General features: G+C 36.5%; 1 long non-coding RNA gene across 1 annotated transcript; it reads left to right on the plus strand.

The window, feature by feature from the left end:
- The first annotated feature begins 111 nt into the window (after positions 1-111).
- LOC116875098 lies at positions 112-27,042 on the plus strand. Its single transcript, XR_004384128.1, has 4 exons — positions 112-206; positions 18,238-18,349; positions 25,760-25,846; positions 26,644-27,042. It is a non-coding gene; the product is annotated as an uncharacterized LOC116875098 (long non-coding RNA).
- Positions 27,043-27,206: the final 164 nt, after the last annotated feature.

Below are 27,206 nucleotides of genomic sequence, written 5' to 3' on the forward strand. Positions count from 1 at the left end.
CGCGCCGCCAGGATCCGGCCGCAGTTGGCCTGCGCCGCGTTGCAGCTCGGTGCCGGTGCGTGAGCGGCAGACGCTTGGCACGGTGTAGCTCGCGCGGGGGCCGGGCCGGTGGGACGGGCTCTGGGCTTCAACTTGGCTGTCCTGGAGCGGCTTCTCCCTCTTGCGGTCGCAGGCGAGGCGGAGCTGTGTTTCCACACTCAGAACCGGTGAGGCAGTTTAGCCACAGACTGGATGGTTTGGAGTTCAGCCTTTGGCTTTAGGGAATTTGAAATTTGAAAAGAAAAAGAAAAACAAAACCCCAAGCGTTTTCTGCCTGGCCCTACAGAATCTCCAGCAGTGGTTGGCATGTAAAACAAAGCACGTCTGGGGCGTAGCTTTCACCTGGCAAAGCCCTTGGTTTTGCTTCTGTAAAGCTTCCCGGGTGTAAGTTGCGGTGCGGTCATCCTGGTACATCTTAGCGGGGGGCCATGATTCCGTTCTCCCCAGGGCAAAAACGTTCTCCCCTTTAATTCCGTGGTAAAATGGAGCATAAGTAGATTTCCAGTAAGTACACACAATGAAGGGCTTGGGAAAGGTTATGTAAAACTTGTCAAATTGCTCCACTGAAGAAAATCTAGCATGTCTTTACAAGAATCCTGGTTAAATTTAAATCATGATTATACACTTAAAAAATGTCATTTTTCAAATGACATAAACTAAGTTCTGAACGTTGAAGAGACTTGCCCAAAGTCGCACATCTCCTTGGCAGAGGTCAGGCTTCATACTTTTTATTTTTATTGAAATAAAAACGCTATATCACCAGTCTGAAATTGATACTAGGAAAGCCTTAGTACAGCATACTGAGAGGTTGCTTGAGTGATTTGAAGCTGTAGAATAATTAATTTGGAAATTAAACAGCAATTTAAAAGGATAGGACTTCGCAAAAAGGCGAGGTAAGGGAAAGTTCTAAGGAGGAGTAGTATAATGGTCTGCAGCTTATTTTAGCTATTGAACTTAAGATAATTTAGATGGAGATGCATCTGTTTTCTGAACAGGACCAGTGGTTAGGAATTTTCAAAAACGACTTGGTAAATGGGAACAATCATCTCAATTTTGCATTTGTGTTAAGGGAAAGTAGGATGATAGATGTTACAAAATAATGTTAACTATTGTTTATCTGGCTTTATGACATATTGTCCTTTCTTTTGCCTCCTATTTCCCTTCATAATGACATGGAGATGAGAATGTGGAAGCCAAATTCATTTTGCATTTTTGCCTAGCTCCTTAGCTGAAAATTATCTCATTACAGCCTTTGCTATAGCTTAGTACTACCTAAGTTTCTAAGACATAATCTGACAGAGGATACTATTAATGACATAAAATTAATTTAAAATTACAGAATATCATCTGATATGTTTTAGAAGGTAGCAGGAAAAGTAAATCCAAACTTTTCATAAGAGAATAGTTGAAGTTCTAAAAAGGCATGCAAAAAAAAAGTGGGGGTCACATATTGAGAAAGCCTTTAGGACTCTTTTAGATACTTTCATTGTTTCTGTGGCTTACTTTGCATCGTTCACCTTCATGTTGACTGTTTTTGTAGGTAAGAAAATATCTAAAAGTTCGGGTTTTATCAGATGTTGGTGGTTTATGATTCTCTTTTTAATTCTTTAATTTTTTGGTTTATGTTTCTTTAGTTAACTATATATTTCTGCTCTTAGTAACTATTGATTTCGTTGTTTGATTCTTGGAAGTAATTTTATTTCTTTCATTACCTGGTTTTGGGGACTCACTTGACCATTTTTTTTTCTCATTCCCCTACTTTGGGATTTCTCAGGTGAGTAAAAAACCACCTCATTAAGATCACTTGGGGTACCTGTTAAAATGCTAATTCCTTGGATTCCCCAAACAATATTGGGGGATTGTGTGTGTGTGTGTGTGTGGTGTGGCGAGGTAGGTACAGGGTACATGTTTAGTGATGGAGGAGCCTGGATTTCTAAAGATTTTATGGAGTTGAGGTGCTAGAATGCCCAAAGGCCACCTACCTGTGAACTTTTTAATGAGAGAAATATGAACCTCTGTTAATTCAGTCTTAGAGCTGAACCTAATCCTAATTGATAAAACAAATATAGAAAATAAAATAAAATGTAGTATCACCTCTTAAATACGAGGAAACAAAATATGAAATACAAAAATTTCCTACCTAGACAGAGATTATCTCAGTAAGCTTTTTCTACTTTGCATGGAGTTTCATTTAGTCCCACTAGAATATAAGTTCCATAGCAGAGACTTTACCTCATTTGTTCACTATTGTATCTCTAACTGCTGAACAGCACATAGGAATTTAATAAATATTTGGTGAATGGATTAATTTTTCTTCTTATCACTAAAAACAAAGCTTGTATATAGGTGAGATATATCCAATTAACTTTTCTTCCAAGGAAACTTTTTATAAAATATTTCTGCATGTTTGTAAGACTTATTTATTTTTGAAGTTTAGCCATTCCATCATTCCATATGTCTAGTTATGAGTGTGAGTTCATAAATCTTGACTAATGTTTGGTCTGGTCTGAGAAAACTTCCTCTTTTTTCTTTTGTATTGATCCAGTCTGTTTTCTTCCATGCTTTTGAAATTGTTATTGGTTATTTGATGTCCTGGGTCTGTCTTATTTTTCTAATGCCCTTCCTTCTAGGATTTTCATTTTACTGTTGTTTTTGTTTTTTAGTTTTTGTAAGTTTTGAGAGAATTCTTCCAACTGAGCTTTGAATTCAGTGATCTAATTTCCTTTACACCTTTATGTTTTATAGTAACTCACTATAAATGCCCCAAAATGACCTTCTTCTTTGACCTGCTGATTCTTTAAAAAAGATTTTATTTATTTATTTGAGAGAGAGGGAGAGCAGGAGCAGGGGGAGGGGCAGAGGGAGAAGGAGACTCTCTCCCGAGTAAGGGGCCCAACGTGGCTCCATCCCAGGATCCTGAGATTATGATCTGAGCCAAAGACAGATGCTTAACTGACTGAGCCACCCAGGTGCCCCAACTGCTGATTTTTTTTTTATTGTATGCATTGATTTGCTTTAATTTTTATGTTCTTATAAGAGATTTTTTAAAATTTGCCATCAGTAACTGAGATGAGTCCCAGTAAAGACTTGTTAAGTCCATGAAAATATTAAAATAACTATTTTTTATTTTGCTACCATCCATTTCCCAAGATCCTGCATTCTCAAATATGTAGACAGCTGTTATATTTTAGGGTTAGAAGTATAGTTGACACTCATTGTTTTGTCTGGCAATGGCTCTCATTTCTTTTGGGAATAGCATGCCTCCTTTTCAGAGAACTCATTCTACTATAACATGTATTCTGAATGGACTCTTCCATGTTCTTTGCTTTCAGGAATGAACACAATATAAGTGAGTTATAGCATTTTGCTCCCCTGATTCAGTGAGGTGGTCACGTGACCAAGCTGAGTCAAGGAGGGTTTTTTGAAATATTGGATTAAGAGGGAAGAGACTTCTCTTTCTGATAACTGAATTGAGAAGATAGGAGCCAGGAGCCAGTGCGGGCTATAGTTATAGCTAATGAGACTTCTACTCTGTAAAACACACTGATGCTTAAAGAGAAACAGAAATGAAAGTCAGAGAGTACTAGTTTTAGTCTTTCTGAGGCTAACTTACTTCTCTAGAATTTGATTATATGGTATAATTTTTGTTTGTTCGCTTGGATTTTTGTCACTTACCATCAGAAGATCTCCAGTAAAAGAATTTTTTCAAGAGTGGTAGTGATGATGATATTTCTTAGGAAGAATGCCATCCAATTCCTTGGTAAGGTTTTATATCATTTTAGTATGTTACAGAGCTCTATATAGATAACAGAGAAGCCATATAACTACATTGGGGAGATTATCAGGATTGCTCACGATCAGATGCTGGCCTTCTTGAGGAGGTTCTCATGTGTTTGACAACTAAGCTAATTTTGGGTCCTATAACTTTTTGTCTTTATTGGGAAGTTTTACTTCATGAGACTTTTAGTCTCCTCTCTAGTACACAGCATATGAAAGTCCCTAACTTACTTCTCCAGAGCTTCTAGTAAATCCCATAGTCTCAAACACACTATGTAAGTCTACTGAAGCTTGGGAAGGTGAGGATGACAGGGGCCTGTGGTCAGGCTGCCACATTCCATATTCTTCCGTGTTCTGTTTTTATGTAGTGGAACAGTTTATGGTAAAAAACACCTGGGTTAAAAGACCATGAAGAGGGGCGCCTGGGTGACTCAGTGGGTTAAGCCTTTGTCTTCGGCTCAGGTCATGATCTTAGGGTCCTGAGATTGACCTCCTCATCAGGCAGTGAATTCCCAATTCTAACTACAAGTGATTCATAGGTGAGTTTTTGAAATATACCCCACATATCAGTTTAGAATTTGTTGTGTCTGTAAGAGGCTTGGTAGTGTGTTGGAGCACTGCTCTAGGAAGGAGACAAAGAATATTCATTCTTACCTAGTTCTGTTATTAATTAGCTGTGAGACCTGCATAAGTCACCTTCCTGGTTCTTTATTTACTCATATGAAAAATGAAAATTTAAAGTATATTTTGAAGATTCTTCTGGTTCCAGTAATTTATAATAAATCTGTCAAATGCCAGACACTCATTTATTTGACAGTGACTTTATTTTTTATTTTATCTTATTTTTAAAAAAATTTTATTTATTTATCTATTTGACAGAGAGAGCACAAGCAGGGGGAGCAGCAGAGGGAGAGAGAAAAGTAGGCTTTCCACTGAGCAGGGAGCCTGATGTGGAGCTTGATTCCAGAACCCTAGGATCATGACCTGAGCCAAAGGTGAACACTTAACGACTGAGCCACCCAGGTGCCCCAACAGTGACTTTAATACTAGGTTTTACAAATGTGTTTTGAAAAATATTCTTCTTCATTTGATTTTGTTCTTCTGGATCATAAAATATGATTCATAAAAGTAATTTTACCTTTGAACATTTAATTTAATACATTAGTTAGGATCATTCTAATAATGGTACCAAGACACATCTTGATAAGATAATGTATTAGACATAAGTTTTTTGTTTGTTTGTTTTCTTTTGTTTTTGAGAGAGAGATAGAGAGAGACTGTGGTGGGGAGGGGCAGATGGAGAGGGAGAGAGAGAATCTTAAGCAAGCTCCATACCCAGTGCAGGGCACAATGTGGGGCTCGATCTCACAACCCTGAGATCATGACCTGAGCTGAAATCATGAGTCAGATGCTAAACGGATTGAGCCTCCCAGATGTCCCTAGACATAATTTTAAATGCATTTTTTTTCTTTTTTACTGATTCTGAATGACTTTAAGTCCGTTCGTTTATTTTTCCAGGTGTTCTTGTGATACACTGATATGAGAGGACTTTTGTTACTTCCTAAAATAGTTATTCCTGATTTATAATTTTATTATGTTACTGATTTAATAATATTCATTAGAAATTTTAAAACAAATTCTTTGTGTACATGTACAATATTATTATAGCATATTTTATATGTGTGTGACATTAGACATGTATATAATAATGTGGTTAACATTACATATATTTCATGCATATACACACAGACACATATGTAAATATATATATAATATTTATGAGATACTATTTATATTGTCTTTTTTTTTTTTTTAAGAATTTACTTATTTATTTTACAAAGAGAGATCACAAGTAGACAGAGAGGCAGGCAGAGAGAGAGAGGGAAGCAGCTCCCCGCTGAGCAGAGAGCCCGATGCGGGACTCGATCCCAGGACCCTAAGATCATGACCTGAGCCGAAGGCAGCAGCTTAACCCACTGAGCCACCCAGGCACACTATATTGTCATTCCTTAAGCCTATTTTATGCCAGGTACTCTGCTAGGCTCTGGGGGTAAAAAAACATATGGTTATTTGTTGCAAGGGACTTATGGTCTACTGAGTAAAATAATCAGGTAAAATGTACGGCCAGTTAACATACAGAAAGATATACATGCATTAATAATCATGGGAATCAGAAACAATATATTCCAGTTTTTGAAGATTAGGTGGGTGATAGTATCACATATAAGGCAGAATGTGGAAAAGGGATGCTGTTTTGGAATGATTGTAAATATTACTCCTTTCTATCTCTTTATTATGCTTTATTTTCCTTCTCAGACCTGAGGTATATGTTTATTTATATATCATCTGCTTTTATCCACTAGAACATGAACTCCATGAAAGAATGGATTTACAATGTTTTTGTCCACTGCTAAATTCTTAGTGCTTATGGTAGTGCCTGACACACAGTAGGTACTCAATACATACTTGTTGAATAAATGAGTGGAATGGAGATTTATTACAGAGTATAGCAGAATTCAAGCAAAACTGAAATTGCCTGTGTTAAGACTTAGAAATTCCACTTTTTAAAGATGTAACTTATATGAGTAAATTATTTTTATGCGCAAAAGTGTTTGTTTGAACATTCTTTAAATAGTGAAAAAATTGAAAATAAACTATATTTTTATCAAAAGGATATAGGTTGCATAAAATGTGCCATCTGCATACTTTGGAGTACATACATGTGTGTTGACATGGATAGAAATTTGGGGAACACTTTTAATTAAGTGAAAAAGAAGTGGCAAAGCAACGCAAATAGTCTTATCCAATTTGTATGTGTGCAATTATGTAAATTAGTAGAAAAAATCCTGGAAGAACACACATCAATCTAGGAAAAGTGAAAGAGTGTGTAATGTTACTCCATGTAAAATTTTTATTCTTTTTATCTATGAAGTTTTTTTATTGTTTGAAATTTTTATATTGTGCATATAGCAGCATACTATTTAAATACCTAACTACATAAGCAGATGATATATTTTCTTAAGCACCATGACAACCATAATAAAATGAGATGCAATAGGAAAGTCACAAAAGCTATTTTTGGGAGGGCTTCTGTGAGAAAGAAACACCACAGCTTACCTTGACAAATAAACTGGGAGTTGGCCAGGTGAAGAAAGGAAAGAAGGATATCTAATGAGAAAGAATAGCTTATACAGAGTTATGAAAGCATGTGCATATAGACTATTTGGGAAATTGAAAGTAATTTTTATGTGATAGTGCAAGAAAGAAAGAATGAGATGAAGCTGGAGACATAAACATGATTTAGATCATGAGGATGCTTATATGCCATGTAAGAATTTCACATTACACCTCTCCCCAGTCTATCCTTGATTAGTCTTTCTTCTGAGTTAAAAGTCATTTTCCTATGGATAGTCACATTGCAGTTGCAATTCTTACATCTACCTTTGTCTCCCTAGAATTTCTTTTCTTTTTCAAAAATTTCATTTCATTTAAATTCAATTAATTGACAATTGCAGTTGCATATAACACCCAGTACATTACATTAGGTGCCCTCCTTAATGCCATCACCCAGTTACCCCATCCCCCGTCCCCCCCTGCACGCCCCCCCCAACAGCAACCTTCAGTTTGTTTACTGTAGTTAAGAGTTTCTTATGGTTTGTCTCTCCTCTACAATTTTGATTTATTTTATTTTTCCCTTCTTTCCTCTGTGATTCTCTTTTTTCTTAAATTTCTTAAATTTCACATAATGAGTGAAATTGTGTAATTGTCATTCTCTGATTGAATTATTTCACTCAGCGTAATACACTGTAGTTCCATCCACATTGTTGCAAATGACAAGATTTCATTTTTTTTCTACTGGCTGAGTAATATTTCATTGTATATATGTATATACCACATCTTCTTTATCCATTCATCTGTCAATGGACATCTGGGCTCTTTCCGTAGTTTGGCTACTGTGGACATTGCTGCTGTGAACATTGGGGTGCAGGTGCCCCTTCTGATCACTATGTTTATATTTTTTGGGTAAATACCTAGTGGTGCAATTGCTGGGTTGTTCTATTTTCAACTTTTTGAGGAACCTTCATACTGTTTTCCAGGGTGGCTGTAACAGCTTGTATTCCTACCATTAAGAGGATTCCCTTTTCTCCACATTCTCACCAACATTTGTTGTTTCCTGACCTGTTAATTTTAGTTATTATGACTGGTGTGAGGTGGTATCTCACTGTGGTTTTGATTTGTATTTCCCTGATGCTGAGTGATGTGGAGCATTTTTCATGTATCTGTTGGCCATTTGGATGTCTTCTTTGGAAAATATCTGTTCATGTCTTCTGCCTATTTCTTGACTGAATTATTTGTTTTTTGGGGGTATTAAGTTTGATAAGTTCTTTATAGATCCTGGACATTAACCCTTTATTTATCGATAAGATATTTGCAAATATCTTCTCCCATCCTGTAGGTTGCTGTTTCAGTTTTGTTGACTGCTTCCTTTGCTGTGCGAAAGCTTTTAATCTTGATGAAATCCCAATAGTGCATTTTTGCTTTTATTTCCCTTGGCTTTGGAGATGTCTCTAACAAGAAGTTGTGGCGGCTGAGGTGGAAGAGTTTGCTGCCTGTGTTCTCCTCAAGGATTTTGATGGATTCCAAGATATTGAGGTCTTTCATCCATTTGGAGTTGATTTTTGTGTATGGTGTAAGAAAATGGCCCAGTTTCTTTATTCTGCATGTGGCTGTCCAATTTTCTCAAGACCATTTGTTGAAGAGACTGTCTTTTTTTCCATTGGATAGTCTTTCCTGCTTTGTCAAAGATCAGTTGACCATAGGGTTGAGGGTCCATTTCTGGGTTCTCTGTTCTGTTCCATTGATCTGTGTTTGTTTTTGTTCCAGTACCTACTATCTTGATGATTACAGCTTTGTAATACCCCTTGAAGTCCAGAATTGTGATGTCTCCAGCTTTGTTTATCTTTTCAACATTCCTCTGGCTATTCAGGGTCTTTTCTGGTTCCATACACATTTTAGGACTGTTTGTTCCAGTTCTGTGAAAAATGTTGATGGTATTTTGATAGGGATTGCATTGAATGTGTAAATTGCTCTGGGTAACATAGACATTTTAACAATATTTATTCTTCTAATCCATGGGGATGGAATGTTTTTCCATTTTTTTGTGTCTTCCTCAATTTCTTTCATAAGTGTTCTATAATATTTTTTACAATTTTATTTATTTGAGAGAGAGAGAGCATGAGCAGGGGGAAGGGCAGAAGGAGAAGCAGCAGACTCCCCGCAGAGCAGGGAGCCTGATGCAGGGCTCAATACCAGGAGCCCAGGATCATGACCTGAGCTGAAGGCGGTCACTTAACCATCTGAGGCACCCAGGCTCCCTCCTAAGTGTTATGTAGTTTTCAGAATACAGATCCTTTCCCTCTTTGGTTAGGTTTATTCCTAGGTGTCTTATGGGTTTTGGTGCAGTTGTAAATGGGCTTGTTTTCTTAACTTCTCATTCTTCTGCCTCATTGTTAGTATATAGAAAAGTGACTGACTTCTGTGTACTGAGTAGGGATTTATCGATCTTACTAATTTTTTCAGAGAACCGACTCTGAGTTTCATTGATATGTTCCACTGTTCTTTTGGTTTCTATTTCCCTGGTTTCTGCTCTACTATTTATTATTTCTCTTCTGCTGGATTTAGGCTTTATTTGCTGTTTTTTCTCTAGCTCCTTTAGGTGTAAGTTTAGGTTGTGTAGTTGAGACTTTCGTTTCTTGAGAAAGGCCTGTATTGTATATACTTCCCTGTTAGGAGCATCTTTGCTGCATTTTTTTTTTTTTTAAGATTTTATTTATTTATTTGACAGAGAGACACAGCGAGAGAGGGAACATAACAGAGGAAATGGGAGAGGGAGAAGCAGGCTTCCCATGGAGCAGGGAGCCTGATGTGGGACTCGATTCCAGGTCCCTGGGATCATGACCTGAGCCGTAGGCAGACGCTGAACGACTGAGCCACCCAGGCGCTCCTGAGCTGTTGTGTTTTTATTTTCATTTGCTTTCATGTATTTTTTTAAATTCTTCTTTAATTTCCTGGTTGACCTAGTCATTCTTTTGTAGGATGCTCTGTAAACCTCCATGTATTTGTGGTCCTTCCAATTTTTTTCTTGTGGTTGATTTCACATTTTAAAGCATCGTCGTCTGAAAATATGCATGGTATAATCTCAATCTTTTTGTATTTGAGATTTTTGAGACCTGATTTGTGACCCTGTATGTATTTTATTCTGGAGAATATTCCATGTGCACCTGAGAAGAATGTGTATTCTTTTGCTTTAGTATGAAATGATGAAATGCTCTGAACATATATGTGAAGTCCATCTGGTCCAGTGTGTCATTCAGAGCTCTTGTTTTCTTGCTTATTTTCTGCTTATATGATCTGTCCATTGCTGTGAGTGGGGTATTAAATTCCCCTACTATTATTGTCAATGAGTTTCTTTAATATTGTTGTTAATTGGTTTATGTAACTGGCTGATCCCACTTTAGGGGCATGTATATTTACAATTGTTAGATCTTCTTGTTGGGTAGACCCTTTAATTATAATACAGTGTCCTTCTTCTTCTCTTATTACAGTCTTTGGTTTAAGATATAATTTGTCTGGTATAAGGATTGCTACCCCAGATTTCTTTCGATGTCCATTAGCATGAAAAATTGTTCTCCCCCCCTTCACTCTCTATCTGGAGCTGTCTTTGGGTGTAAAATTAATCTCTTGTAGACAGGGGATCAGTGGGTCTTGATTTTTATCCAATCTGATGCCTTTGTCTTTTGATTGTAGCATTTAGCCCATTTACACTATGAGTAATTATTGAAAGATATGAATTTAGTGCCATTGTATTACCTGTGAAATCACTGTTTTTGATATTATCTCTGTTCCTTTCTGGTCTTTGTTTATTTTGGGCTCTCTCTTCACTTAAAGGATCCCCTGTGATATTTCTTGCAGGGCTGATTTAGTGATCACAAATTCTTTTGGTTTCTGTTTGTCCTGGAAACTATCTCTCTTCTATTCTGAATGACAGCCTTGCTGGATAAAGTATTTTGGTTTCATATTTTTCTCATTTAGCATGCTGAATATATCATGCCAGTCCTTTTGAGCTTGCCAGGTCTCTGTGGACAAGTCTGCTGCTAGCTTTATGCTTCTACTTTTCTAGGTTAAAGACCTCTTGTCATAAGCTGCTTTCAGAATTTTCTGTGTATCTCTGAAATTTGCAAGCTTCACTATATGTTGAGGTGTTGACCTATTTTTATTGATTTTGAGGGGGATTCTCTGTTCCTACTGGACTTGAATGCCTGTTTCCTTCCCCAGATTAGGGAAGTTCTCAGGTGTAATATGTTCAAATAAACCTTTTGCCCTCCCCCCCTTCATTTTCTGGGACCCGTCTTATCCAGATAGTATTTTGCTTTATGGAATTGCTGAGTTTTTGAAGTCTCTTTTTGTGATCCAGTAATTGTCTTTCTCTATTCTTCTCAGCTTCCTTATTTTCTATCATTTTTCTTCTTTATCACTGACTCTCTCTTCTTCCTCATTTATCCTAGCAGTTAGAGCCTCCATTTTTTATTGCATCTCAGTAATAGACTTTGGAATTTCCACTTGATTAGATTTTAGATCTTTTATTTTTCAGTGAGGGAATCTCTGTGTCTTCTCTGCCTTTTTTTAAAGCCTAGCTAGTATCTTTATAATCATTGTTTTGAATTTTAATTTTTGATATCTTAATTATATCCATATTTATTAAATCACTGGCAGTGCGTACTGCCTCTTGTTCTCTTTTTGGGGCTGAGTTCTTCCGTCTTGTCATTATGTCCAGAAAAAAATAGATGAAAGAGAGGGAAAATACAAGAATAGCAATAGTGACACCAGAAAAATATATAGTACACAAATTAGAAGAGAAGAGAAACCAAAAAGAAAGAAAAATTAAAAAAAATAAGAATAAAACCAAGTAAGAAGTTGAACAGAACAATGAACTAGATCCTGGGAGTATTTTGGTCTGTTTGTTAGAAGAAACTAGATCCCAAATAGGAAAGAAAGAAAAACATAATATACAAAAATGAAGTTGAATACGATGAAGCAAAAAATGAGAAAAAAATATGTATAAAACCTGAGTGTAAAAATGAAAATTAAAATGACTTAAAAATAATTGATAAAATAAGAAAATATCTGAAAAGGAAAATAAAATATAAAACTGAAAGACTAAAGAATAATAAGAAAAATACATGAATGCTATATACTTCTTTGCCCAAGAGCTAGAGTTAAGAGTTCTATATGATCTGTAAACTTGGTATTCACTGAAAGTTTCTGCTGGTCTCCTGGGGGAGGGGCCTGTTGCACTGATTCTCAGGTGTCTTTGCCCAGGAGGAATTGCACCCCCCTTTGTCAGGGGGCTAGTCTTAGTGTAAGTGACTCTGGAGCTAGTGTGGAGGGTGAAAATGGCAGTGCCCCAATCTCTAGGCCCTGATCTGAAAGTTCGTGTCCCCTACATTTCAGTGAGCCCTTACAGAAAAGCAGTCAATCAGTTTTGTCTCCCTGGTTTCTCTTTCTGTCTGAACTCTGTGTTCACCCATCCTGTGACTGAACATTTTTATCTCAGGCACGTGATCCCGTTTCTTTTCAAGTGTCCAAACTTAACGAATTCTGGTGGTGCTCTCCCCCACTCTTCCTCCTGGGAGAGAGTGAGGAGGGTGTCGCCAGGGTTCTGCCTCTTGCTGGGACCCTGCTTGGAAAGTGGTCACCCAACAGTGCAGTGTTTCTGATTTATGGAAACACTGAGCAAAAATCATGCTCTTGGGCTCACTGTTTGCAAATCATTTCCCCACTCCAGTGCCGGGGATTCTGCTGCATTCAGACACCCCTATTCTTTTTGTGACCTTGGGGATCCTGAGGCCATGTTCTCCCACCTGGGATTCCACCTTGTTTTGCCTCTTGAGCACCTCTGAGGCACAATTTAATAAGTTCTATTTTGCATTCCACTGCTTATACCACTTTCCAGTGGAGGCTCCCTCTCCCGGTTTATTTTCCCATATATCACCTTGGATTCATGTCTCCACACTTCCTACCTTGCAAAAAAGTGGCCACTTTTCAATTTGTAGAATTGTAACAATTCATGTATCTCTGGTTGATTTTGCAGGTGTTCAGAATGATTTGATACTATCTAGCTGATTTTCAGGGACCAGATGAAATTAGGGTCCCATAGTCCTCTGCCATCTTAACTCCTGTAGAATTTATTTTCAGTGAAACACCCAGTTACCTCTTACCCATATAGTTCCTTTTATTATGCCCCCTTATATTGTAATTGATTTATGTATTATATCTACATACGTTGAAAACCCTATCAATACAGTATTAAATATTTACCTTCAAATATCAAGATATATTTTAAAGAACTATAGAAGATAAGAATAGTGTATTATATCGTCCCAAATATTTACTATTTCTGCAGCTCTTCTTTCATTCTCAGTGCTGTGGGCATCTTTTGGGTATTTTTTCCATTCTGTCTGAAGAAATTCTTTAACATTTCTTTTGGCACATATCAACTGGCAAGAAATTCTCTTGCTTTATCTACCTTCGTCTGAGAATATCCCCATTTCACCCTCATTCCTGAAAGATACTTTCTCTGGATATGGAATTCTCGGTTGATAATTGTTTCTTTTCAACATTTAAGAATATTATGAAATGTTCCACTTCCTTCTGGCCTACATGAGTCATTTGAATAATTTTTCCCTGTAAATGATACATTATTTTTCTCTTGCTATTTTCATGATATTTTCTTTGTCTGTAGTTTTCAGCAGTTTGATTATGATTGGTCTGGGCATAGATTTCATTGGGTTTATTCTATTTGGGTTTAGTGTGTTTCTTAAGCCTGTAAGTATATGTCTTTCCTCCAAATTTGGGTAGTTTTCAGCCATTATTTCTTCAAAAAAATTTTTTATAAACATTTCATGATTCTGTGCGGCTTAGATGATACCACTATTAGACCTTTTGTTACTGTACTACAGATTCCTGTTGTTCTGTGTAATTTAATTTATTTTTTTCATTCATTTTCTGTCAGTTTTTCAGACACAGTCCCTATTACTCTATCTTTAAATTCAGTAATTTCCTTTGCAATCTCTATTCTGCTATGGAGCCCATCCAGTAAGTTTCTAAGTTTGTTATTATATTTTTCAGTTCTAGAGTTTCCACTGGATTCTTAATATATTCTATTTCAAGACTTTCTACCTTTCCATTTATTTCAAGATTATTTCCCCTTACTTACTGGAGCATTTTTATAATACCTGCTTTGTTTATTTATTTTTTAAAAAGATTTTATTTATGTATGTATGTATTTATTTATTTATTTGACAGAGACAGCAAGAGGGAATGCAAGCAGGGGGAGTGAGAAAGGGAGAAGCAGAATGGGGAGCCCAAAGTGGGGCTCGATTCCAGGACCCTGGGATCATGACCTGAGCCAAAGACAAACGCTTAACTGAGCCCCACAGGCACCCCTATAATAGCTGCTTAATGCTTTGTCAGATAATTATACAATCCGTGTCACTTCATCATTGGCATCTGTTGATGGTCTTTCCCATTGTGAATTGAGATTTTTCTGGTTCATCCATCATATATCAAGTATCTCTAAATTATATCCTGGACATTTTGAATATTATGTTATGAGACTCTAGGTCTTATTAAAAGCATATGAAAAATATGGATATTTTTGTTTTAGTTGGCAGTTGGCCTATCTGGGTTCAGACCATAAACTGTAACCAGCTTTCTGCAGGTTATGGTTTCAATGTCAGTTTTGTTTCCAAAGCTTTTATAGTGAAAGGGTCTTTTTTGTGTATGTATCATTTTCAGTGACCAGTGTGAGATCTGGGTAGTGGTCTACATCATGATTCACTTTTTAGAGTAGTTGGTACGCTGTTCAAGTTCAAATATATGCATATGTAGCTTGTGGGTGAGGACAGGATTCATAAACAATTTATGGTATCATTTTCTCACATTCTTCATTCTGCAATTTTTCTCTGTGATTTTCTGTTTCTTCCGGCTTCCCTTTTTGGTTGGCTGGCCATAACCATGGGTCTTTATTCCACTCACACACTTCCTGTGATTCTCTCCGCATCTGGTACAAAACAGCAAGAGGACAGAGGTGGGTGGGGAGGTGGGGGGAGATTTCTTATCCTCTTTGGAGTACAGCTCATATGATCGGAGATGGAAGATTCGTGTCACATAAAGTTTTAGACACACATTCTTCTATTGCCATCTCTGTTATGGTCACTGAGTGACTGTTAGATGCTTGGGGCTGGGGCATGAGCAAATGGGAAAAAGAAAAAAAAAATGGACTTCTTGCTTTCTCTGTTATTGTTAGTCTTGTCTTTTCTTTTTTAAAGTTTTATTTATTGAGAGAGAGAAAGAGAGAGAACACAAGCAGGGGGAGTGGCAGGGAGAGAGAGAGAAGCAGACTCTACTGAATGTGGAGCCCAATATGGGGCTCAATCCCAGGACCTGAGATTATGACCTGAGCTGCAGTCAGACACAAAACTGACTGAGCCACCCAGATGTCCTGTGTTAGTTTTTTTTTGTGCCCTGAGGTCTTTGATCCAGAACTGGAGAGATTCTCTTGGCACTTTCTCTAACCAAATTCCATTTTTGAGTTTCAGGCTAAACTAAGTATAGGCCAAAACATTCCAAAGTAAAATAAAAGTTAAAACTCACTGTCAGCTCAGTAATACTTTGATTTCTGTTTTTTCTTTTCTGATCTTCTTGCTATTTACTTTTCAGAGTCCTCAAATAGCTGCCCTATGTATTCGTTTTTTTTAAATTTATTTTTATATTTTTTCGGTGTTCCAAAGTTCATTGTTTGTGTACTACACCCAGTGCTCCATGCAATACATGCCCTCCACAATATCCACAACCAGGCTCACCCTGCCACCCCTGCTCCAAAACCCTCAGTTTGTTTCTCAGAGTCCACAGGCTCTCATGCTTTGTCTCCCCCTCCAATTTCCCCCAACTCACTTCTCCTCTTCCATCTTCCAATGTCCTCCATGTTATTCCTCATGCTCCACAAGTAAGTGAAACCATATGATAATTGACTCTCTCTGCTTGACTTATTTCGCTCAGCATAATCTCCTCCAGTCCCATCCATGTTGCTACAAAAGTTGGGTATTCATCCTTTCTGATGGAGGCGTGATACTCCATTGTATATATGGACCATATCTTCTTTATCCATTTGTCCATTGAAAGGCATCTTGTTTTTATCACTATATCTGGTATAGTAATGAACTATTAATAAGTAACTGGTTGGTTGGTTATTGTGAGAGATTATCATAATATCTCAATTTAGGAATTCTTGAGTGAAATTTTCTTTGGAAATAATTTATTTTCTTTTATGAGAGGAAATTTAATTTCTATTTTGTAAAAGTCCTTTTCTAGATATTAAGTGAGTTTTTCCTTGTTATCCTGGAAGAAATAATGTTCTTTACATAATTGCAATTGTTAATTCCTCAAAGTGTTTGCTGCAGGTTTAGGAGGTGATTGATTTTTTAAAAAATTCTGTTTTATGTATGTATTCAGCTTGATTTTGTCTGTTACTATATTTGCTTCATTTTTTCTTAAAATTGATAGGTTCATTCTTATAACTTGAAACAAATTTAACATGAAATTCATGTGTAATTGAACATAAAGAGTAGACCATTCTTTAATCTTATATTAAATGAAAGGAATTACAAGTAGGAAAACCACTCTTCAGTATACATGTTAACTATTAAGGAATAGAGGGGAAAAAAAGAAAGTTTTCATATGTATTAAGATGACCAAAACTCTAATTATTTCTGAGTTTGCCCCTTTTAGAGCATAGCTATGGTATAGTTACAAGCAATTGTAAAGGGATTACTTTAAAATTCATGAACACTTAGTTATTCTCTCTTAACTGCACTTTCAGAGACTATAGTCTTATTGGGCTTCAGTCATTAGAAGGAATTCTAAATATAGAAAACATGGTGTCATGAACACTGTAAAATTGGACTTTGAGAATCAGGCTATTGCAGGTTGGATGCTTACTTCCTAGAGGACTAAGTTTCTAATAGGCATGCATTTCTTAGGGACCAAAATCCATTTAATCATAATCCATTTAATCATAATCATTAATGTTAACATTAATCCATTCTAAGACTTTCCAGGAGTACTTATCAGGAAATGATAGATGTTTTTTAGACTACATATTCTTGACTCTTGGGTAAGTCATCACTTCTATCTAAGCATTCATTTGTTGCTTCAGTAAATGTTTATTGACTGCCTGCTATGTTCTGGGATTTTGCTAGATCTGGGGCTATATTAGACAATAAAAACAAGTTTTACTCAGAGTTACTTGTAATTTTTCAAGAAATACATGCCAATAAAATAAGGTTTAATTGGTGTTATGATAGAAGTATAAGTTATTAAAAATAGTATAAGATGTTGGGATGGTACATAAGAGGGGCATCTAAGTCAAAGAATGTCTACAATAATACTATACAATACTAATCCAATAATAAGGGCAGGAACAAATTAGCCAAATGAGAAGATGATAGAGGACCTTTCTGACTCGATACAGAGAGATTTCCCTGAGAACTGTAGCCTGTCACAATAGTAATGCTTAAATGTTATTTTATTTTCTAAAGAGTGAGTACCTGGAAAAGTTCATATATATTTTTCTTACTCTAAATGAAACAAAGAACCTAATTAATATGTAATTCTGGTCAGATATACAAATTCATAAAACAGTTATAGATCATAAATGTTACCACACATCATTTCCAATTACTAATAAATAATTTCATATGTATATAGCCTCATAAATCAATTTTATTATAATGAATTTTTAAAAGATTTTATTTATTTGAGAGAGAGTTGACACAAGCAGGAGGGAGAGGCAGAGGAAGAGAGAAGCAGACTCCCTGCTGAACAAGGAGCCTGACCTTGGGCTTGATCCCTGGAACCCCAGATCATGACCTGACCCAAGGGCAGATGCTTAACTGACTGAGCCACCCTGGCACCACTATTGTGATTCTTGATGACATCCATCAGCAGCTTTCTTCCTTCACTGTTTTCTTACCTGACAGTGGGTCCATGTATCTATTTGCTTGTCTTGAAGTTTTATTTTCTGAGCCCTTCTATTTTTCTTATCTGTTATGAATAAGGGGTAAAAATGTCAATTTTGAAATTTCCTTGTGAAATTTCTATCCCGTTTTTGTTAGATTCATCACTCATTTTATTCTCAGTTTTAATTCTATATCACAGTAGCTTTCAAGTATCAGATATATCAATTTAATATCTTTACTGGCTTGTTCTTTGATACCTTTTGCTTTCTTTTCTCCTCTTTTCACTGGAAGTTTCATTTCTGAGTTTATTTTTTTAAGTGAGTTTCTCAATATTTTCCCATAGCATAACAAGAGAAAAACAATCTTGTTTGGCTGGACAACATGGAAGAATGAATAAAAGGAGAGAATAAGCTGCAAATCCAAAGCCTTGAGGAGAGAGAGAGCATGACTGAAAGGTTATGGTGAAAAGGAATATTTCTGTCTTCTCGGACAAGAGGGCTTTGGGACGTGATGATAATTTATTTGTAGGCTATTTGTAGATAAGCTCTGGGCCTCTATGAGAGTTACAGGTTAGGGGGACCTAGATACTCTGGTAGATACTCTCAAAATGTGTGTGTAGATGGGCTTGTACTAAGTTTAGTGCTTAGAGAAAAATGACTGATTTTTCTTAGATTGTGTTTGAATGTGCTGTGTTCTCAAGGATGTGATAAGCCTGAGTGTTGGAAAATGCTTATTGGACTGCAAATTCGTTGAGGGGTTGGTTGACATTGTGGCTATTCAGAAAATTCTGTGGCATGGATAAACAAAAAATGGCATAAATACTGCAATACTGAGCTCTCCCTAAAAGGCAATCTCTCCCTTTCGTCTTTTAAAAGTAGGCTCCACGCCTAGCATGGAGCCCAGTGTAGGGCTCAAACTCACAACCCTGAGATTGATACCTGAGCTGAGATCAAGAGTTGGATACTTAACCAACTGAGGCACCTAGGCATCCCTGTCTCTCTCTTTAGAGAGATCTAGGTTATACTCTTATGTGGAATAAAAGTTGTACCTCTAGAGGTTTTCAGTGTGCCTTTGTGGTTGGGTGGGTGGTTTGGGGCAATGCTGGAGAGAGAAACACACTTGGATGGGATAGCATTTTATCCCTAAGAACATGACCAATTTTATAGAACATCGTAATCTAAGGAGATTTGATTACTCTGAAATCAAGGGACCATCAGGAATTATTACACAGAGCTGCATTTATGTTGCTTTTATTACTATGAAAACTTCTGTTACTAATATAAAGCAATAAGTAAGAAAAATCTATGATTAATGGTTTAAACAAAAAAATGAGATGGCTAGCTTTTCACTTAAAGTAGTTTTTAATCTCTTATCCAACTACTCAGTTGTTGAGTTTAAGACTTGATTATCTTTTTAAATCATAATTAATATAGAAAATATAAGGCGGTTCCATGGTGTAATGGTGAGCACTCTGGACTCTGAATCCAGCGACCCGAAAATATGATGCATTTGTGCTTCCTAATCACTGCTTATCCAAGCACCTACAACATTTTATAATTCTATTTTGTACTATCATTATATTTGTTTTATAAATGAGAAGTATTAAGTTTTGTTTTCATGAGAGAATCTTAATGTGGCACTTCAATAAAGCAATGTTAAGTCAAAGAGTTAGAATCTAATATACATTGACATTAAGACATGCACGTATTTTGGGGGACACTTGGATAGTTCAGTCAGTTAAGCCTCTGAATCTTGGTTTTGGCTTAGGTCCTGATCTCATGGCTTGTGGGATTGAACCTCTCATTGGGTTCCCCCTCATCAGGAGTCTGCTTGGACATTCTCTCCCTCTGCCCCTTTCCCTGCTTGTGCACATGTTCTCTCTCTCTCTCTCTCTCAAATAAATAAATAAATCTTAAAAAAAGACATGCACATATTTTTGAATATTTTAATGATAGCAATACCAAAGAATGAGAAATGATTTTTATATTTATAAATTCAAGATCCTAGAACATTCATGTTTGAGAAGTGCTTAATATTTCCGTTACAAAGCTTTTAGGAGAATTTAGTATTTTGATCATGTGAAATATAGCAAGGATAACCAAAGGATTTACAATTTCCCAGAACATTGCTCTCACTTAGTTCAGTTCAAAAGACACAAACAGATGTATAGCTCAGAAGAAAGCATGCTAAGATCTAGTAACTGTTCTCAAAGAGTTTACACTTCAACTGGGAAAATTTCAAAACAATGTTTTGATAATGTGATTGTTCAATAATAAAATTGATGATTTCAAAACAGCACAATGATAAATGCTTTAATAAAGGCATGTACATCAGTGTCATGTAGGTGCACATAAGAGATACTTAATCTTAGCTAGAATATGCCGTTTTCTCTAGGAATAGCTTCCTGCATTTTGAGAGTTCGGTTTGGCTGTCTTGACTATATACTCTCTAGAAGCTGGAATAATAATGAAGGATGTGCCTCACTGGAAGGTTGGATGACTTGGAAAGCACTGGTAGATACCTCCATGCTAGAGAAGTAACTCAGGAATAGGGCATCACAATTACAATTGAGGGACTGCAATGCTAACCATGGAGTGGTTTAGCATTTCTGTAATGTTCTTTTTCAGGTAGGATCCTTAGATCAGTATCCTTGTGAAGATTGTGGGCTATATATCAATTTTTTTCTTCTTCACCTTTCCTCCGACCACATGAGTCGCAAAAAGACAGGGAGAAGTGAATTTGGGGCAAGGAGATGGTGGGAGTAGAGACTCTAGGAAAAAGTTGAGATCTATCTCCATCAACTAAGTTTTGCTTAAGCTTTGAAATGTTTGTACTGTTTTACGTATGCTTGATGAAGAGGTTGTAGATACAAGAGGGAAGAGTTTGGGAGAAAATGAGAGTTGCTCCTGCCATAGCAGTGGAGGAACAAGACCTGCTGATGTTGGGCTCTCTAACCTGTAAAGTTTACCTCACTTTGCTGTGAGGGATGTCTGGGGGATGATAGTCAAAATGTCCAGCATAATGTACTCCCAGTTGGTCTAGAGTCCTAGGCATGATGGACTTGTGTGTTGAAAGGTCACACCACCGCCCAGCTCCAATCAGATGTTAGGTAATGTTGGATAGAAGGATCTGGGCTTCTTTGCACCAGAGTAGAGGTATTCCTTTCCATTTCTTCTTTTCATGGGGCCTTGTCTCTGGCAGGGATTTTCCTGGAACTGGGAGGTTTTGATACCTCTATAAACTAACTTACTGGAAATAATGCTGTTGTGCATCTAAGAAAAAATGATTCTGAAAGTGTTGCTCAGTTGTTACTGGTGGTGAGAGATGATGATATTGTGGAATATTCTAGATATATAACATTCAATCAGGTTATTGGAAAGGTTAACGAATTACATGGGGGCACACATTTGGTTTGGTGCTAACGGAAAGGTGAAAGTTCAGTTTGATATTTATCTTAAAACCTTTTCTACTTTTGTACCTTTAACTTGAGTAAAAATTGTAATTACAAATAAGCACATGTTAATATAAACCACACAATAAGGACAGAAGAATTCTAATGGCAAGGAAACTGGTGAAGTTGGGAGTTAAGGAAATTTTCTTAGAGAAAGTGAGTCCTTTTTTTTTTTTTTTTTTGAAGCTTTATTGAGGAATTATTTACATATAATAAATAATGTAGCCACAATTTCCATTTCCTGTACTCTTTATTCCTTTGTATAAATTCATTATTTTCATTATTATCATTTTTTTTTTCTGCCTGAATTTTTCCTTTAACATTTCTTGTAGTGTGGATCTGCTGGTGATAAATTCTTTCACGTTTTGTGTATCTAAAAAGTCTTCCTCTTAGCTTCATTTTATAGATTTCTTTTTTTTTTTTTTACTGAATATTGAATTCTAGGTTGACAGTGTTTTTCTTTTCTTTCTTTTTTTTTTTTTTAAGATTTTATTCATTTATTTCACAGACAGGGATCACAAGCAGGCAGAGAGGCAGGCAGAGAGAGAGGAGGAAGCAGGCTCCCCACTGAGCATAGAGCCTGATGTGGGGCTTGATCCCAGTACCCTGGGATCATGACCTGAGCCGAAGGCAGAGGCTTTAACCCACTGAGCCACCCAGGCACCCCAGTATTTTCTTTTCATACTTAAAAATATACTTTAAAAAAAATGCTCCACTGTCTTCTCACTTGATCATCCTTATCCTCTCTATATAATGTAACATATTCTGTTTAACCCTGATATTGAGCCATTTGATCATCATGCACATAGATGTAGTTTTCTTCAGGTTTCTCATGCCTTGGGGTTCATTGAAACTTCATGGAACTGTGTTTATCAAATTTGGAAAATTTTAACCATTATATTTTTGAAAAATATAAAAATGTTGATAAATGTATCTGTCCCTCCTTTTCAAGTTTGAACATGAGCTACATTTCACTGATGTTCTGTTTCTTCTTCTTTTCTTAAATTCTCTTTTATTTCTGTATTTCCTTTTGGATAGTTTCTATTGCTACTTCTTAAAGGCCACTAATGTTTTCTTCTACAATGTCTAATCAGTATGTATTTTTGTATTTAAATTCAATTAATTAACACATAATGCATTATTTGTTTCAGGGTTACAGGTCTGTGATTCATCAATCTTATATAATACCTAGAGCTCCTTACAACACATACCCTCCCCAGTGTCCATCACTCAGTTACCCCATCCCTCCACCCACCTTCCCTCCAGCAACCCTTAGTTTGTTTCCTAAGATTAAGAGTCTCTTATGGTTTGTCGCCCTCTCTGGTTTCGTCTTGTTTCATTTTATCCTCTCTTCCCCTGTGATCCTCTGCCTTGTTTCTTAAATTCCACATATGAGTGAGATTATATGATAATAGTCTTTCTCTGATTGACTTATTTCACCTAGCATAATACACAGTATGTATTCTGGGTAGTTCCATCCATGTTAGTTCTTTCTCTAAGAAGGTCATAGATGCAGATTGGCATCTATGTTATGATTTGCCTTGAAAAACTCATTTAACCTTATCGAAGGGTTTTCACATTTATCATCTCACTTTATCCAGATAAAAATTCTATAGCAATTATCATACCAGTTGGGTTAATAAGGAAACCAAGCCATTAAGAGGTCAAATATTATCAAAGGACACATTTTGTTAGCTGAATATCTGAGACTTGAACCCAAATCCCCTGTGTTCTGATCTGTGTTATATCTATAGGCTATATATAATCTCTTTCCTACTTTGTCCCTTACTATATAAGAAACACAGAATAAAAAAGATATTTTAATATTTTTGCTATTAAGTTTGAAAATGCAAAACATACTAGGAAAATAAAACTAACAAAACAGTTAAGCTTTTAAAAGCAAAATAAGTTAAGGGGTGCATGGGTGGTTTAGTTGGTTGAATGTCTGACTCTAGGTTTTGGCTCAGGTCACAATTTCATGATCTGAGGATGGTGGGATAGAGCCCCAGGTCTGGCTCAACAGGGAGTCTGCTTGAGATTCTCTGTCTCTTCTCTCCCTCTCTCTCTGCCCCTCCTCCTACTCTCAGTCCCCCCTCAAATAAATAGATCTTTAAAAAACGTAAAGTTATTAAAAATAGTTATAATATTTCTGATATATTCCCCCAAAGTTAGGGAAAATGAATTGCCATCAAAGATTAGGTCAACCTAAAGAGATAAAGTACACTAAACAATGGTTTTTTAATGTAATTAAAATGCAATGTCAATACGCAATGTAATATTAACCTTTCAAAACCTAATTAAAATGCAGTGTAATAGTAATCTTTCAAAGTTTAGTTCATATAGACTCTTTTTTTTTTTTAAATTGACAGCTTCTTCTCAGTGATATGTCAAGATTTTTGCTCCCTATTATTCTGCCATGCTATGTCTGGAAATGGAACTGGGTGTGATGTTCTGGTTCTGGACTCTCATTCCTGAGGCCAAGATGTATTAAAGTGGAGTTGGGTTGTTAGCATTAGCTGTACATTGCTTTCTCAAAAGCAAGGAAGGTACTTTGCCCACTGCTGATTCTTCCTCATCTGTGTATTGTGTCTGTTAAACTATTGCTCACAGGCTGGTTAAAATGGCATGAGTGCTCACATTTCACATATTACCATCATTCTGATTGTTTTGTTTGTAGGGTTTCAAACTCAGAAATCTTTTCCTTTTTTTTTTTTTTCAATCACAGCCTCCTTGCTTCATTCATATACCCTTCAACATTTTGTTTCTCCTGAGTTTGCACTTTATCTTTTGGCCTCCTTCCAGTATATTAATTACTAGATAACAAGTCTCCTGTTTTTAGAAAATGAAGGCAAACCCGGTAAAGAGAGAAAGAAAAAGAAAATGAAGGCAAAATTTTAGCTCTTGAGGCACTCACAGTCTACTCTAAAGCAATCACAAGATGGCAATACCATGTGGTAAGAATTTTGTCAGGAGTTGTTATCTCTTTTTATTAGTGTGGTCTTGATTAACCATACGACAGGGTTTTGAGACTAAGTAGTACAAGTCCTAGTGTATCTCTTTTTTATTGCTATGTAACAAATTACCTCAGAACTTAATGGCTTTAAACAACATTATCTGGAAGTTTCTGTGGGTCAGAAGCCTGGGCTGGCTTAGCAGGTCTTCTGTCTCTCCCCCTATGTACTAGATTGGATGTAGCCAAAAAACTAAAAGAAACTGTGGCAAGGTGATAAGCTGTTATCATTTATTGAAAGGCTGTGTGTGAGAAACTCTGTTGGTGTCCCCATTCTTTCACTTGGCCTTCAAAAGGTATGAAATAGGGAGGCAGCCTTAGGTGTCAGCAGGGCTGCTTTACTGAGCTGTGCAGGTTGTGCCCTGCATAACTCTAAGATCATGACCACCAGTGTGAGCAACACATGTTGGATATGTATATAGTGGCAGTGTTTATTGGTTGTATTCTTGCATCTGGATTCAGCTCTTCCTTACTAGTGGTGTGGCCTCGACAAGTTATTTAAGGTCTCTAAGCTTTAGTTTCCTCATCTCAAGTACTCAAGATTGCTAGGGGGATTACATGAGAGCCTCCTCATCACTATCACTTACTCAAAGATCCAGGCACTCCTCTAAGTGTTTTGAAGATATTAACTTTCACAATAACTCCATGAAGAAGGTATCTTTATGATCTCATTTTTACTGATGATGAAACGAAGGCATGGAGAGGTTAAGTACTTTACCTAAGGTAACAGAGCTAGGAAATGGTTCAGCTCCAGAGTCTTTTTAACTTTTACACCATACTGCTCATTCTGGAGTCAAGATCATATCATAGTGGCCAGCACTTAGTACCTGCTCATTATTAACTCTTATTTACCTTCATTTTGCTAATGGGAAAACAAAGACTCTGAATCTAGGCCATCAAGAAAAGGATGCATTTTATATCATGTAACTCTGAATAAAGGACTGGAAATATGTAATATATTTTAGAATGTTTCCATTGAATTCATTGAAGTAGAATCAGTTTGATACTACAGTAGGTAAGTGTCAGCTACCTGGAAAATTGATTTATGTTGCACATCTCCTTCCTGAGCTCTGTCAGTTAAATGAAGTATGGCTATGTAAAGTAAGAAAGATAGTGAATGCAATAGCTTTGAATGTTTAGCTACAAATGGACCTCAGCAATTCTAGTTTAGTTTTCTGCATCTTGCCAGAAATATAGAATGTTGTGTAACTCATGAAATGAATCGCATTAAAGGAATGTGATCCATGAAATATACCTCTGTTTTTAAAAACGTATATATACCCATCCATTAGTTGTACCTTTTCCATATAGGGGTGTGTGTGAGTATGTGTGTATGTGCATATATATGTGTATGTATATGAAAATTATTAATCATATACTTTATTCTATGCTGCTGTTATCAAGGAATAGAGAATGGAACTGTTAGATGAGATGTCATGTCATAAAGAAAACAAGCATTTTCCTTGTAAGGACGTATCAACCACCAGCAAAGTAGGTACTGTTATAAATTTACGTTCTTCGTTCTAAGTTGGCTCTCAACAGTGCTTTGGAAAACAAACAGACCAACCTTTTATATTTCTGTAATGACCTCACTGTCTTCACCTTACAAAATATCTTAACTAAACTTTCTTATTATTTTGTAAGATTTTATTTATTTATTTTAGAGAGCTAGAGAGTGTGAATGGGGGGAGGGCAGAGGACGAGGGAGAGAGACGGAATCCCAAGCAGACACTGTTCTGAGCACAGAGCCCAACATGGGGCTAGATCCCAGCACCCCGAGATCATGACCCGAGGCAAAATCAGGAGTCGGACGCTCAACCAACTGAGCCACCCAGGTGCTCCAACCTTTTTAAAATTTTTGTCCATCTTTTCTTCTTCCTTGTTTTATGTGTATCTAAATGATAACATCTACTTTATACTGTTGAAAACGTTCATAAGGCCATTTACTGAATTCAGTCAAACAAAGTGATCATTGGAGGAGTCAGAACTACTTTTGTTTAGATACTTGTTCTGTTATTTACCAGGTAGGAGACTGGGGCAAGTCCTTTAAATTCTCTAAATTTCATTTTTCTTCTATGTAAAATGGGAACAAAGTGGTAGCCATTTTGATATATGAGGTATATTAGGATGTCCTAAGGATTAAATTATAATCCATATAATAATCCATGTAAAACTCTTAGTTTTGTGCCTGGCAAGTAAGTTAATAAATGTTACTTGTTATCATTAGTATTATTATTGTTATAATATTATATTTTTGTTAATAATATTATTTATTGGTTCTGTTTTAGGTGCTGAGAGCTTCCAAATCTGTACCATTAGTGCAGATATCTTTTCTGGGATTCAGGACTGCCTAAACCCCACATCTAGCTTTCAGTGATCCATCTGCTTAACTCCATTTGTCTTGCTGTTAGCTTTCCTCATGACTTGGACCAAACTCTGGGGAGAGCAATGGCATTCACTTTGCCTAATAGAATTGTGAATAGACTCTTTAATATTCCAGGCACTTTCAGTTATTAGAACTGTTCTATTTCAGCCTTTAACATCTCAGTCTTGCATATTTTAAGACTTCCCTCTCAAACTCTATTCAAAGCTCTCTCTTTTCTTAAAAGCACAGCTAGGACTATCTGGTTGGTCTTCAGTAACTTAGAACAAAGTTTCCACATCCAACTTCCTCTTCTAGGTACTAGCTCCTCTCTTAGGTTCTGGTGGAGAGGAGGGAGTGGGGAAAAAACCCAAGCCTTTACTTATTGAATTGAGTGTGGAAGCAATTACTTGTAATTGGTAAGAGGTTTCCCTGGCCGCCATTGGTCATTTCTGTCATGGGTTGTAGAGGAACTTGTTCGGATTCCCT

The sequence above is a fragment of the Lontra canadensis genome, unplaced genomic scaffold (genome assembly GCF_010015895.1).
Source record: "Lontra canadensis isolate GAN:19392208 unplaced genomic scaffold, GSC_riverotter_1.0 scaffold40, whole genome shotgun sequence".
NCBI classification, from domain to species: Eukaryota; Metazoa; Chordata; class Mammalia; order Carnivora; family Mustelidae; genus Lontra; species Lontra canadensis.